This window comes from Pleurodeles waltl, chromosome 2_2 (genome assembly GCF_031143425.1).
Source record: "Pleurodeles waltl isolate 20211129_DDA chromosome 2_2, aPleWal1.hap1.20221129, whole genome shotgun sequence".
Classification (NCBI taxonomy): Eukaryota; Metazoa; Chordata; class Amphibia; order Caudata; family Salamandridae; genus Pleurodeles; species Pleurodeles waltl.
Genome location: NC_090439.1, coordinates 946,902,192 through 946,915,917, shown reverse-complemented (window position 1 = coordinate 946,915,917; position 13,726 = coordinate 946,902,192).

Sequence of the window (13,726 nt, the reverse complement as noted above, 5' to 3'; positions counted from 1 at the left end):
GATTATGAGGAAGTTGAGCTGATCATAACAAATGGTACCCATGCCAACGTCGTTAAATGACTCGTGCCGTAAGAGCTCAGTATGGCAGCTCCTTTTGTCGGACTCCCATGAAATTCAAACAATGTAAGATAGTAGACACACCACTGAAAGGCGCCCGAGTAAAACAACTGATGTTTGCTACTAATATCCCAGCTTCTTCTCTTGATGAGGGTTGAAAGAGTCATGGCATATTTGAGATCATAATATTAGATCCCAAGTTAGCACTTTATCCAGCTTGACAGTACCAGAATCCTTTCTTCAGGTGGTCACACAGTTGCAAAAATTCCAAGAATGAAAAAGGGGCAACAGATATACCAGTACGAGGACCCAAACAAATCAAGGTCACACGCCATGCATACCATTTAACCAATAACACAAAATCCACAATGTTTTATTCCAGCTGCAGCATGTGATTATATAGCTAATTATGCAATAGTTACATTTTACCATTCAGTCACTCAGATAACAACATTGGATTTCATACTGCACTTATATTACCGCAAGTTTTAGTACTTTGTTAGGAGTGGTCAGAGGACCAAACACTGGTGATATTTAATTGAAAGCATATAGCACCTGATATCATGCTCGGTAACAAATGTAGCCACAAGAATTGCTGGAATCATGAAAATGTTGTCTCATTTCATTCTAGTGAGGTTATTAAGCAGCTACCATCTGCTTTTAGCAGCTTGCATTTTTATGTGGAATTTTAAAGTGTTTGGAAGTTCTTTAAATATGCTCATTTATCCCATGCTGATTTTCTGCATGCCGCTTTTTCATGTGATATTTCTGCAGTTGTGTTTTTTAAACACTGAGTTGTGGTACAATTGCAAGGCAATACAAGTATTGTTAAGTTATAAAAACGCTGTGTCATTGCAATTGATGTCTTGAATGGCTTTTCACAGTACCAAGTGATGCTGTAAAATAACGATTTTCAACAAATAGTCAAATAAGCCACTACTTGCCTGTAGAAGTTGGTCCTTTCTTCAGTGTCATTTACAGACTTTTAGCCTTCTTCCTCCTATTTTTTCTGACTTCATTTTTTCTGGCCTTAGAACTTAGAACACTGTGCACTTTATCACTGCTAACCAGTGCTAAAGTGTTTGTGCTCTATCTTTAAACATTGTAACATTAGCTTGTACCCAATTGGCACATTTAATTTGCCTATACGTTCAAAGAGAAGTACACTACATGTGCCCAGGGCCTGTAAAGGAAGTGCCACTTGTGGGCCTGCAGCACTGATTGTGCCTCCCATTTAAGTATACCTGTAACATGTCTCAGGACTGCCATTGCAGAGTCTGTATGTGCAGTTTTACGCTGCACATCACCCTGGCAAAGTAACCCTTTGCCAGCCCCAAACATTCCCTTTTAATACATGTCACACCTAAGGTAGGCCCTGAACAACACAGAGGGCAGGGTGCAGCGTATTTAAAAGGCAGGAAATGTATGTTTAAGTTTTACATGTCCTGGAAGTAATAAACTCCCAAAGTCGTTTTTCACTACAGCAAGGCCTATCTCTCCCATTAAGATTTCCTTATCACATTTTATAAGTGTAATTCATAATCTGGAAGAGATAGGTGTTTCAAATCTGGTTTCTCTGGAATCACAATTTGAATTCACAACTTATGGTGAAGTCAGATTTTAAACTACAATTCTATAAATGACACTTTAAGAAAGTTGGCATGTTCTTACTTTAGCCATTTGGTGCCTGCTGCCTGTCTTCGATCATTTGTCTGGAGTGGGTGACAGATGGGCTTTGTGCATTCCTCTAGACAGCCACGCACAATGGAAGCTTAGGTGAGACTTCATGGCTCTTGATAGGACATTCTGGTAGGGTGGGAATGAGGAGTTGGCCACCAGCTCACGTACACCAGAATAGGCTGTGTCCTGTCCCTACACCAAGGGCTACATAACCCCCTGTAGTGAGCCTGGAGTCAGGGCAGGAAGAGTGTACTTCAAAGGGATGTCTTTGAAGTCTCCTCCACTTAAAAGGCCAAAGTGTGTATACTTACTGGACCTGTGATACCACCAGCCCAGTACACGTCTGCACCTGTCACTACTCTGCCAGGAGGAAGGACTTATGTGCGGCTGAAGGACTGCCACTCTTCTGGATTTCGGCTTTGCTAGAGTTGTGCTTGCTGTGCTGTTCCCATGCCTGGCTGAGAAGGACTGGACCTGCATCACTCGAACCTAGAATGACTCCAAGGGCCAGCCGAATAGTGCCCTGATCCAAAGTCTTCGGGACATAAAAGACTTCCAATCAACCTACTTCTGCACCTGGACTCTGCCATCTGTTAGTCTACCCTGCCAAGTGGTGGCACACCAGTCCTGGACCCTTGGAAGTGAAAGCTAAGATTCTTGCTACAGCAGAATCAATGCATCACCTGTCATTCTGGTGCATCACCTCTGCTGTGTTGATCAGAACCAGTGGACTGCTCCTGTTGTGGGGATGAGAACCGGTGTATCGCTCCTGTTGTAGGGATCAGAACCGCCACCCGCTCCTTTTGCATGGATGGAAACCTGTGCATCACTACTGTTGCAGGAACAGACCCGCTTCATCGCCTCTGGAACCACCTTATCAAGGAACCGATGCATTGTGACCACCATGTGGGGAAAATCAATGCATTTCCTCAACTGTATAATGAAAACTCATCTCCTCCGCTGTGGGGATCGACATGGCACATTGTTTTTGCTGTATCCCACATGTTCAACATTGACACAACCAGTATTAGGGTACTTTTGTTCAGCGGGTCTCACTGGGTCCCTGTATCCAGGCCACACTCCAGTGTGGTCTGCCTGAACTTTAGACTTTGTCCCAGTCCGGCCCGACCAGATATCCCTGAAAGACGCTTTTTGCTTTTAAGTGCTATTTTACAGTTTTATCTTTGAAAATGTATAACTCAAGCTATACGTATCAGCACTACGTATCTGATTTTTGTCATTTTGGTCTTGTTTTATTTATTAAATTAAGTTATAATTTTATTGGTGCAGAATCTATTTGTATGGTGTTTTCACTGTCTTACTGTTTGAAGTGTGCACAAACACTTTACACATTGCCTCTAAGTTAAGCCTGACTGCTCTGTGACAAGCTACCAGAGGGTGAGCACAGGTTAATTTAAGGTTTTGCAACACTTACCCTGACTAGGATTGTGTTTGCTGCTTGACTAAGTGTTCCACCCCAGACAACCAACGCCCCGAAAGTCAAATTGGTGTGACTTTTCTATTTACACAGAAACTTTGCGATTGTAGAAAATAGCAGTATTATCATAGCAGCCTTAACTCTAGCTAATACCTTTCATTGCCATTTTTAGAGACAATTGCAGCTGGAACAGACTATGAACCTGATTCACAAAGGTAAACTTACAATTTTCTGTAAGTTGACTGTTGTCTGCTATTCGCCAAGTGATTTATGAGTAGTCTCTTTATGAGTGAAGAGTCTCTGCACATAAAAATATAGGACTGCCTTATCTTTTCTATGCTTGAGGCTCTGCACTCGTAAAGATACTACTCATAAATCCCTTTGTGAATAGCAAACAATTGTAAACCTACAGATAAGTGTACGTTTACTTTTGTATATCAGGCCCTCTCTGTTTACATCTGAGTATGTGACAGGTAAGAGTGAGCACTAGCACTAAGAGGGAAAGGAGTCCATCGCTGGGCACCACCATCGTGGACCTTATATTGACCCTCTAATGCACTGAAGTATCTGGCCCAAGCAAGGAGGCTGGAGACAGCTGTGTAATCTCTACACAATGATGGTAACAGTAAAGCCATTTATGGTGCTTGGCAAGAAAGCCAAATCCAAGATGGTCACCAGTACCATTGTTTAAACACAGTGATCCACAATACTGCATAACCTAGTAAGGATCAGAGACTGCCCTGACATGTTACATGAACAAACAAATCACCCAGCTATTCTCCCCATGTAATCATCTGCTCTGGAGTGATAAAAGTCTCTTAGAGTAGATAACTAATACACAATGCTCTGTTTCTTAAGATACCCCCTGATTTACTGACTTACTGTACTACCAGCAATGCAGTTATAAGCCTCACCTCTGCTTCAGCCTGTACTGCCTTCAGTGACCTTGCAGCAAGATGTGGTGCTGTGTGCATTGTGATATAACAAGGCTCAATTCATCTCAGGACAACCAGCAAATATAATGGCCCACCCTGCTGTAAACACGAAAAGGTATATAGATAAAATAAAATAAAATAAAAGGTTGCAGCAGGAGGTGGGCATCATGAAGACCACACATGGTCTTAGTGCCTGCCAGCAATACATCAGTCTATGGAGTGTTTTGTGTACTGTATGTGACAAGCATTCTGTAAGACACTGCGCAAACTATTCACAACCTTGGGTCTGGGAAGTCCACAGCATGCTTAGGAGGAATGAACGGGGAAATGCATGATCATAGATTCATAGCAATGGCATATAAATGACCCTGCCAGAAGGCTGCCTGTTGAGCTGTAGAAATGGACCTTGGTGGACATGCACATGCTGATTTGAGGTGCGGCCAGAGAATCCCCTGTGTCACGCTGTTGGCTGATAACCTGGCCCTACACATGCTGTTGCTGGAGCCTGGATTCTGGGGCAGAAAGGGTTCCTTTTGACAATGGCAGAATACTGACACCTGCTTCTCACATATACAGCTGTCACTGCAGCAGGGACCTGTGGATTGATGTTATTGTCTGCATCTTCACCAGTACTGCTCTGTGTTGAAGTGGCTGAGATGTAACTGACACAAGCACCTCAGCTTCTGATGACTGCCACCAGTTGCGAAGCCCAGCGTGCACTGCCGCAGTGCACCCCTGTTCAGGAGCTTTGCCAGGCCACTAGGGTATTTTGCTGCTATTCATTAGGGGAAGGTGCTGGCTCCTGGGTAGAACTGGCATATCCAAACCAGCAGCACCAGACTCATCCTCCAGCACAGCCAAGATTGTGTAATTTGTATTGTCATTGAATACCTGAGTTCTATAGAGGGCTGTTTTAGGTCAGGGTTGTACCAATACTATCTGGGTTCACCTAGTGTGGGGAATCAGCACCCTGACTGACATTTGAGGAGGGTAGTCCAGGTCCTTGTATGCTGTGGTCTCCCATGCCTTTTGAGTTGAGTGCTTTATTATACTATACAGCATGCCTCAAGACTAACATAATATTGTGAACTCAGCTGAGCCAAGACGAATATTGGATGTCTCAGGATTTCAAAGCTCTGAGGCTTTGTTCCTTGGGCTATAGCTCATTTTCCATCACCCATAATTTGGTCAAATATGAGCTCATTCTGAAAGTATTTAAGGCCATGTTTTACAGAGAACATAGTTATACATTTGTTCATTTTAATTATTTAGCTATCAAATAAGTCACATCCAAACTTGCACATGCATTTTAGAAGATTCTGGTCATCTGGTTTTTATTTGGCTTCTTGGGTTCATAGTTTGGATGATTCTACTGCAAGGATAATACTTCTTTTCCCAAGTTGCAAAGTGCAAAAAATGTTTTAGGTTGTGCTAGAAGCACCAAAGGACCCCAGACACAAAATCTTCAATACACTTCTGGACCTGTGGATAGTCTGTCAGGAAGAAGGACTGCTGTGCCTCTAAAAGGACTGCCAATCTGCTGGAATTCTGCTCTGAAGGACTGCAGCTATGCTGTGCTGACCTGCTGCCCTCTTGCCTTGGTGAGAAGGACTGGACCTACATTTGTTGAACCTAGGTCCCAGCCAACTAGCAGTCGCTAGTTGGCTGGCCTCCTGACTAGAACCTCAAGGACAGAAGGTCCCATCAACCTTGAGCCCAGCACCTGGACTCTGCTCTACCCTGCAGAGTGGTAGCACCCCAGTCCTAGACCCTTGAAAGTGGGCCTGAAAGTGCTCCGCCAGCCCATCTGTGGGTCCAGCAGAATTGACGCATCTCCTTTGCTGCAAGGCACAGCCTCAAGCATAACTAATGCATTGTCTTTGTTGTGTGGCCCTTTCTGATGCAAGGACTTTGCATCATAGCCTGCAGCTCCATTGGAACCACCCCTGCATGGCGCATCTCCAACGCAGGCCTTCACATCCCTGGTCTCTTATTCATGGGATCCTCAAAGACAATGCAGGACCTCAAATCACCCTGCAACTCCTTTGAACTGAAGCATCTCTTTGGCTGCATGATGCATCATTGATGCCAGACTTCACATTGCAAGTCCTTATGAACGGGATCCTTGACAATGCTGCAGGATCTCCCACCAAAGCTTTACATCTCCCCAGGACTGATGCATCACTTCAGCTGTGCAACACATCCTCAACGTGAGACTCCACAACTAGGATTGAAAGTATTCTGTTTAGCGGGCCCAACGTGGTCCCTGTTGCTGGCCCTAGGGACACTTTAGTCAATTTGAGTTTGTCACTTTGACCTGGTCTCGCAGGACCCGATATCCATAATTAGCACTTTGTGCTTTTTGGCGCTATTTGCTTCACTGGAATCTTTAAAATTGATATCACTGTGTGCCTGGCCGGCTATCGGAAAAACCAACCCAGCAGTCCCTCAGGGCCGTCTTTGTGGCTGGCGAGAATAACCCGGATAGAGAAATCCTCAGATTGAATCAGGATCTCGAGATGGAGGAAGGCAGGGCCTTAAAAGAGGAAGGAGAGGAGGTGTCAGGGTGGTGGCGGCTTCCCAGGACAGATGGAACAGACAGCGAGAAAGGAAAGGAGAAGACGCAGGACCTGAGGGGACAACAGGACCAGCTGAGCAACAGCGGACCGGAGAAACAACAGAGTGACCAGGAGGCGATTAATTTTCCTTGCAATTGATTGTGTTTCTAAAACTGAGTTTTAAAACATGTTCAGGGACTTTGTTTGGTTTAGTTTGATTTACATTAAGAACTAAGGGGACAGGCGATCAAAAGGCAAGATAAGAAGAAAAAAAATGAGAAAGAACAGTAATTTGTTTGGTTTTTCTGTGTTTATTATTATTCTAAAACAGCCTGAAAATGTAAAGGAAACATAAAACATGGAAACAGTACAGAAAAGGGAAAGATGGCAGGAACAGAAAACCCAGGAGAACAGAAAAGGAAAGAGAAAACAAAGATAGAAAAAGAAACCTAGGCGGATAAGAGGAAAGAAAAGGAAAACAAAGATAGAGAAGAGACTGAGACAGATAAAAGAAGAAGAAGGAAAAGAGAATGAAAGAAAGCAGTGTCCATACGTACCTGTTTTTACCAACACTCTCCTATTTTGTTTCTTTCTCTCCTGATGCGCCTCCCCTGCGAAAAGGAGAATGAATAGGATAAAGAACCCATGAGGAAACAGACAAGAAAGACAACAGAAGAACATTCCAAAGAGCAGGAAGAAAAACTATAGAATCGAAATTTGACAGACAACAAAAAGAGTCAATAAACTCCTATATAAAATATCAATTACTGCCTTTGCATCTCTATTACTGTGCGCCTGGGACACACTGGTTCTGCTGATTGGAATTTTGTCATTTTAATCTCAAATAACTTATTACATTTTACTTTACATCTATACATTGTTGTGGGATTTTTCTTGTGTATGTATCCTTTTATTAATGTTTGAATTGCTGCATCAATACTTTTCATGTTGCCTCTAAGTTAAGCCTTACTGCTTTTTGCCAAGCTACCAGAGGGATAAGCACAGGTTAATTTGGTGTTTGCTTGTGCCTCTCCCTGACAAGGATTGTGGTTGCTGTTTCACCCCTTAAGCCAAGAATCCCATTTCTTACAGGGCAGCTAGCAGGTTGTGCTGCTGTAGATAAAAGGAATTGGTCTCCAATTTTTCCCATATGATCCAAAGAAGCCAGAATAATTTCTGCAGTATCACCTTCATATGTTCCAACAATGCCAGTCCCATGTTTTCTCAAGAACATTTGGAGAAATATAGGCTGGGCTTGCAGCAGTGCTGTACATAATATAGCAGATGTATTTAAAGAGAACACATTGACACTCTAGTGTATGTCTTGGCACTATTGGCAGATCTCATATGTTTATTATTATCTGACTCATGTTCACTCATTGTATTAACCTCAGAAGCATGAACAGTTGAGTGGACCCACTGGAAATCTACCATCAACCAGCGGTTCCAGGATGGTCAATATAGCAATGGGCTACTTGTAGGTAAGCCACCACACTAATCATTACACAGACAACACACCAAACTTGTGAGACAAACAATGCCTACACCATATTAAACACAGATGGATGGGGGAACACAGATGTTCAGATAACAACACATATTTCACATGACACACTACACCACATTCAATTCACATCACACACACATACACCCATATGTACAAGTTCCTGCACCACCTTACTGACACACTACTTGAAGGACAGGTGGAGATATGCTCCCTTTGCATACAAAAGTTGGGCCAAAACCACTGCTAGTGTCCACAGGTTGACAACAAAATACAGATCCCTCACACATAACAACTAGCAAGGAATAGCTCAGTTATGTGAATTGCATTGCCCATGCCAGCGTAAAGCAATTCACATGTAGGCGCTGCCCCACACTTATCGAGGTATAGAAACCTCAGGAAGCACCTGCATCAAATGCTGTCTGAGTGTTGCCATCATCATTTACATATCACCAAAACATAACAGACATACCCATTGTGTTCACCTTTCTCTTGTCTGATGCATAGTGCAGCACACATAGAAATACCACATCTGAAAGATCTTGCGTAGGAATGGACAACTCAAAGTTCACCAACAATAATACCTGGTAATCCCACATCTCCCTACCATGATAAAAAGGTAACAACAGTGGGCTGTGGCAGCTGGACTCCTGGCAATGTACTGGGAGAGGTCAGAAATGCATGTGAATGAGGAGACATGGAACTTAGCAGGATTGGTCCCGTGATGCTGGGCATTGCAGAAAACCACATTGTGCCCTGTCCTGTCACACAGGTGTCTGAAAACTCTTGCATATATCACAAAACATACCATACAACTGTGCCACACTGAGCATATAAACCTCATGTACATACATATGCCGGACAGCTATTGGCAACAACACTTTGTGCGAGGGAGGTATTTCAAGGGCAAAGGCGTGGGATCTACATTAGGGGTGTGCAGCAGCTTTGCTCTGCTAATGAAGCTAATGGAGTTTCGGGAACTCCACATTCTAAAACTTCACTATCGCCGCCAGTGGAGCAAAGCAGAGCTCACCTGGTGCAGTCCAGGTATAGGCTGCACAGCGCAAGCGCAGACAGTCTGCGCTTGCGCTGTGCAGCACATAACTGGGCTGCAACACACCAGAGCCCGAGAGCAGAGACCAGAGGGAGGCGATACAACAACAAGGAGAGGAGGACCCCCTGGAAGACCTAGGTAAGTTCTAATTTCTTTCTTGGTTTTTGTCTTCGTTTGTGCACACTGGTGCAAATAAAAGGACTGAAACAGTCACGCCAGGGCTGTAGGCAGTGAAAGCTGCAGTTTCAGGCCTCTTGTGCACCGGCCTGTCCTGTGTGCATGCATACGGGGCAGGCCGGTGCACAATAGGCCTGCCAACTTTTGTTGCCTATGGCCCTGGCCTGAACTCAGGCCAGGATCGTGGGCAGCAAAAAAAAACTGCAGTTTCAGGCCTCTTGTGCACCGGCCTGTCCCATGAGCACTACACACAGGACAGGACAGTGCACAAGAGGCCTGAAATGACAGCTTTCACTGCCTACGGTCCGCCTGAATGCACATGATCTCGGAAGCTCTAAGCAGTGTTGGGACTGGCTAACCAGGCCTGATCCTGCTTAGCGCTTCTGAGATTGGGTGCATTCAGGACTCTGCAGGCCACAGAACTCTGCCTTCATGGAAGTCCACTGAATTTTTATTCAACTCCACAGAATTTCACGGAGTCCGACTCCATGAACTAAATCGAGGCCTAAACCACATGCAGCACACAGGGCCTAGCACCTGTTTCATGGCACACAACACACAAAATAGCTACAAATTCCCAGAACATCAGTCTGCTGCAGGTTCTAAAGTGAAGGGACTAAGGGCCACATGTCAGGAAAGTGGTGCAGCATCTACAGCAGTGCCACTGTAATTGTACCCTTTTGCAGTCCCCTACCGCCACATTGTGGGCGCTGTATAAAATATACAGTGCACCATGGCACAGAGAAGGTGCAATAGTGTTGGGATAATGGACGCCATTGATGGACTCTGCAGGAGTAGTTACAGCATTTCTGACCAAATCCTGCACAGTACTTAGGGGCCCATTTAAATCAATGGTGTTCCCCCAGCTCTGTGCAGGTGTGAAAAGTATCTGCTACAAATGATACATTGGAACCTTGGAGATTCCTCTGCACCATTTTTTCCAGTCCTCCTAATCTTGTGTACATGATGACTGTCACAGGCATAATCTGCCACAAAGGGTCACTAAGGCCCTTATTATGACATTGGCGGTAAATGCCAGTTACCGCCGTGGTGATGGCCGTCAACATACCACCGCAGTGGCGAATATCCGTTTGCTATATTATGACACATACACACCAAACTGACAGAATACTGCCACATACACAAATCCACCAGCCCAAAGTTCAGTGCTAAAGTGGCAGTACGAACACCCATACCGTTACGCCAACAAGACAACACTCACCACATTATGGCCCATAAATCACCACAGCGGACATTCAATGGAGGTAAACCATTGGCGGTAGACACTGGTGCGCTCAGAATGGCCACTCAAATCCAAAACAACACAACATTGGTCAATACCAGAAACACACACCTGACACTCATACACACACCACACCCACACACCAACAGAACTATAAAACAACCACCCACAGTACACACCACCCTTTACGAATACCAAAAAGCACCACAAGAATAACACGAGGATGACTGAGACAACTACACACACACACCACAAACACCCATCCATCTTTCACCCACCCCACATCCCACACCCCACCACAACACTTAACACCCTCTACACAGCACACACCACACAACACCCATGTCCCCACTAAGGTACCCCTGTTTCACTGATGAGGATTTGCAGGTCATGGTCGAGGAAATAGTCTGGGTAGAGCCACAGCTGTTTGGAGCACAGGCACAGCAAATATCCATTGCCAGGAAGATGGAGCTATGGCGGAGAATGGTGGACAGGGTGAACACCTTGGGACAGCATCCAAGAACAAGGGACGATATCAGGAAGAGGTGGAACATCCTATGGGGAAGGTACGTTCCGTGGCAGCAAGGCACCAGCTCGTCACCCAGAGGACTGGTGGTGGAACCCCATCTCCTCTTCCCCCCAGCTCACAGCATGGGAGGAGCAAGTCTTGGCAATACTGCATCCTTAGGGACTCATTGGAGTTGCCGGACAACTGGGCTGGGCAATGGTGAGTCAATATTTGCTACTTATCACCCCCCATACCTGCATGCATCTAACCCCCTCACCCTCAGTCCCATCACTCCACTCCATCCCACACACTGCACCTACACATCTGACTAACCCCAATGCCAAGCCCTGCATGCTATACCAATGCATGGACAGCTCTCCCAGCCCTGCATGGACACCCATCACCAAAGCATGCTCAGCATGGAGAACTAACAATCCCACAATACATCACCATACACAAACAAAGTTGACAGGGCAACAACAACGAGGGGAAACAAGGGATGCACAATATGTCACAGACATGAAGTATAATACCTCACTTACATCCCCACAGGTGCCCCAGCCAATCTCAGCAGTGAGGAGGTGCCACGACTAACCAGTCCCCAAACAGAAGATGCCCCCAGTGATAACAGTAACTCTGGACTTCAGGATCTGGTTGAACTACCTGGCCCATCAGAGACCACTGGTCAATCTGCCACCAAAGCCCACTCACAGTTCACCAGAGAGCCTCCCCCATCAGTATCCAACATTACAGCACCCACCCAACATCCCCACACCTCTGTCCCCAGGACACATCAATTAGCAGTGTGCCCACCTGTACAGGGACCCCAGTCAACACCTCACCCCCAAGACAATCAGGGAGCTGGGGTCAGTGGCAGTGGGCACACCATTCAGGGGACATAGGCACATGGGAACAGGGACACTAGGAGGACCGCTGTGCGCCGGGGAGGACAGGCCCAGGGAACCAACTCTCCAGGTGGCCATCACTAAAGTCCTGGGGGCTTACCAACAATCCCAGGACAAGATGGGCCAGATCCTTACTAACATTCAGGAGGACCAGCAGCTGCAGAAGGTACACCATCAGGAGGTCAGGGAGGATTTGCAGGCCCTCAACACCACCATGGTCTCCATAGCAGGGGTGGTGGCAGATATGGCCAACATCATGAGGGAATGAACAGCACACCAGCGAGCCCCTACCACTAGCCAGTCTTCTGACCAGCCCACCTCTTCCACTGCAGCTAGTGTGAAGGAGGCCGTGCCATAGGACCCACAAGCCAACAGCACCCCTCCTCCTGCTGGAGGTGAACCACCCCGCAAATGTTCCCTGTGACCCAGACAGAAGCCAGAGACACCTGCCAAGACCAAGACCACCGCCAGAAAATTAGAGCCTCCTGAATGTCTCCCTTGTGTTCCACTTTGTCACCTTGTCCACTTTGAACTGCCATTGCTCCCCTTCCTATGGCCCCTTGAACACTGGACCTGGTCTACAAAAAAGACTGTAACAATACCCTGGACTTTCCTCAACCATCACCCAATTCAATTGCACTTTTCCATCAATAATTTGCACTGCAATAAACACCCTTGAAAACAAACTAAGTGAAAGTGTTTTATGTGATGAAAATGTACGTACATGGAAACAGTCACATCATGTGCAAATGGTCTGAACACTGTGATAGCATACATTTTATGACCTGTATCTGTCTGTAGCCATCACATCAGTACACTGTTGTCACATCACCAATATCTGCAAAATGAGAATCCATAGGGGACAGTAAGTAGAGATGCAAAGGAAGTGAATGCCATCCTGCTACAGCCACACAGAAAACATAATTAATCAGAGGAATGGTCAGTTCCACAGTCTCACCTGTGTGTCATTGGAAGTATTGATGTATAACTGATATTCTGTTCACATCCTTATCCTCTATCACCTCATCCTCACTATCCTCACGGTCGACTGCTGCCACAGAGGCATTTCCAGTCTCCTCCTCCTGCAGATAAGGCACATGTCATCTGAGGACCAGGTTGTGCAACATGCAGCATGTCACTACTATCTTGCAGACCTTCTCTGGTGAGTAGCACAGGGATCCACCTGTCAGATGGAGGCATCTGAACCTGGCCTTCAGGAGCCCGAAGGTCCTTTCAATAATTCTCCTGGTTCACCCATGTGCATCATTATAACGATTCTCAGCCCCTGTCCTGGCATTCCTCACAGTGGTCAGGAGCCACAATAGGTTTGGGTAGCCAGCATCACCTGCAAATATTGAGGGACAAACATTAGCCTTACACAATGGTATAGGGTCAGCACCAGAAGGCATACACTGACACTGGGTGAGGAGTGAGGCTCATGAATTAGCCACACCCTGTGCCTCTGTTGTTTTGCCATCACATTTGGGATGCTGCTATTCCTCAGGACTAAGGTGTCATGCACCAACCCAGGATACTTGGCAGTGATGTTGAAGATGTACCTGTCAGCCAGGCACACCATTTGCACATTGAGTGAGTGTAAACTCTTCAGATTCCTGAAAGCTTGTTAATTTTTGCGGGGGGAGACAAACACACCATGTGTACCGTAG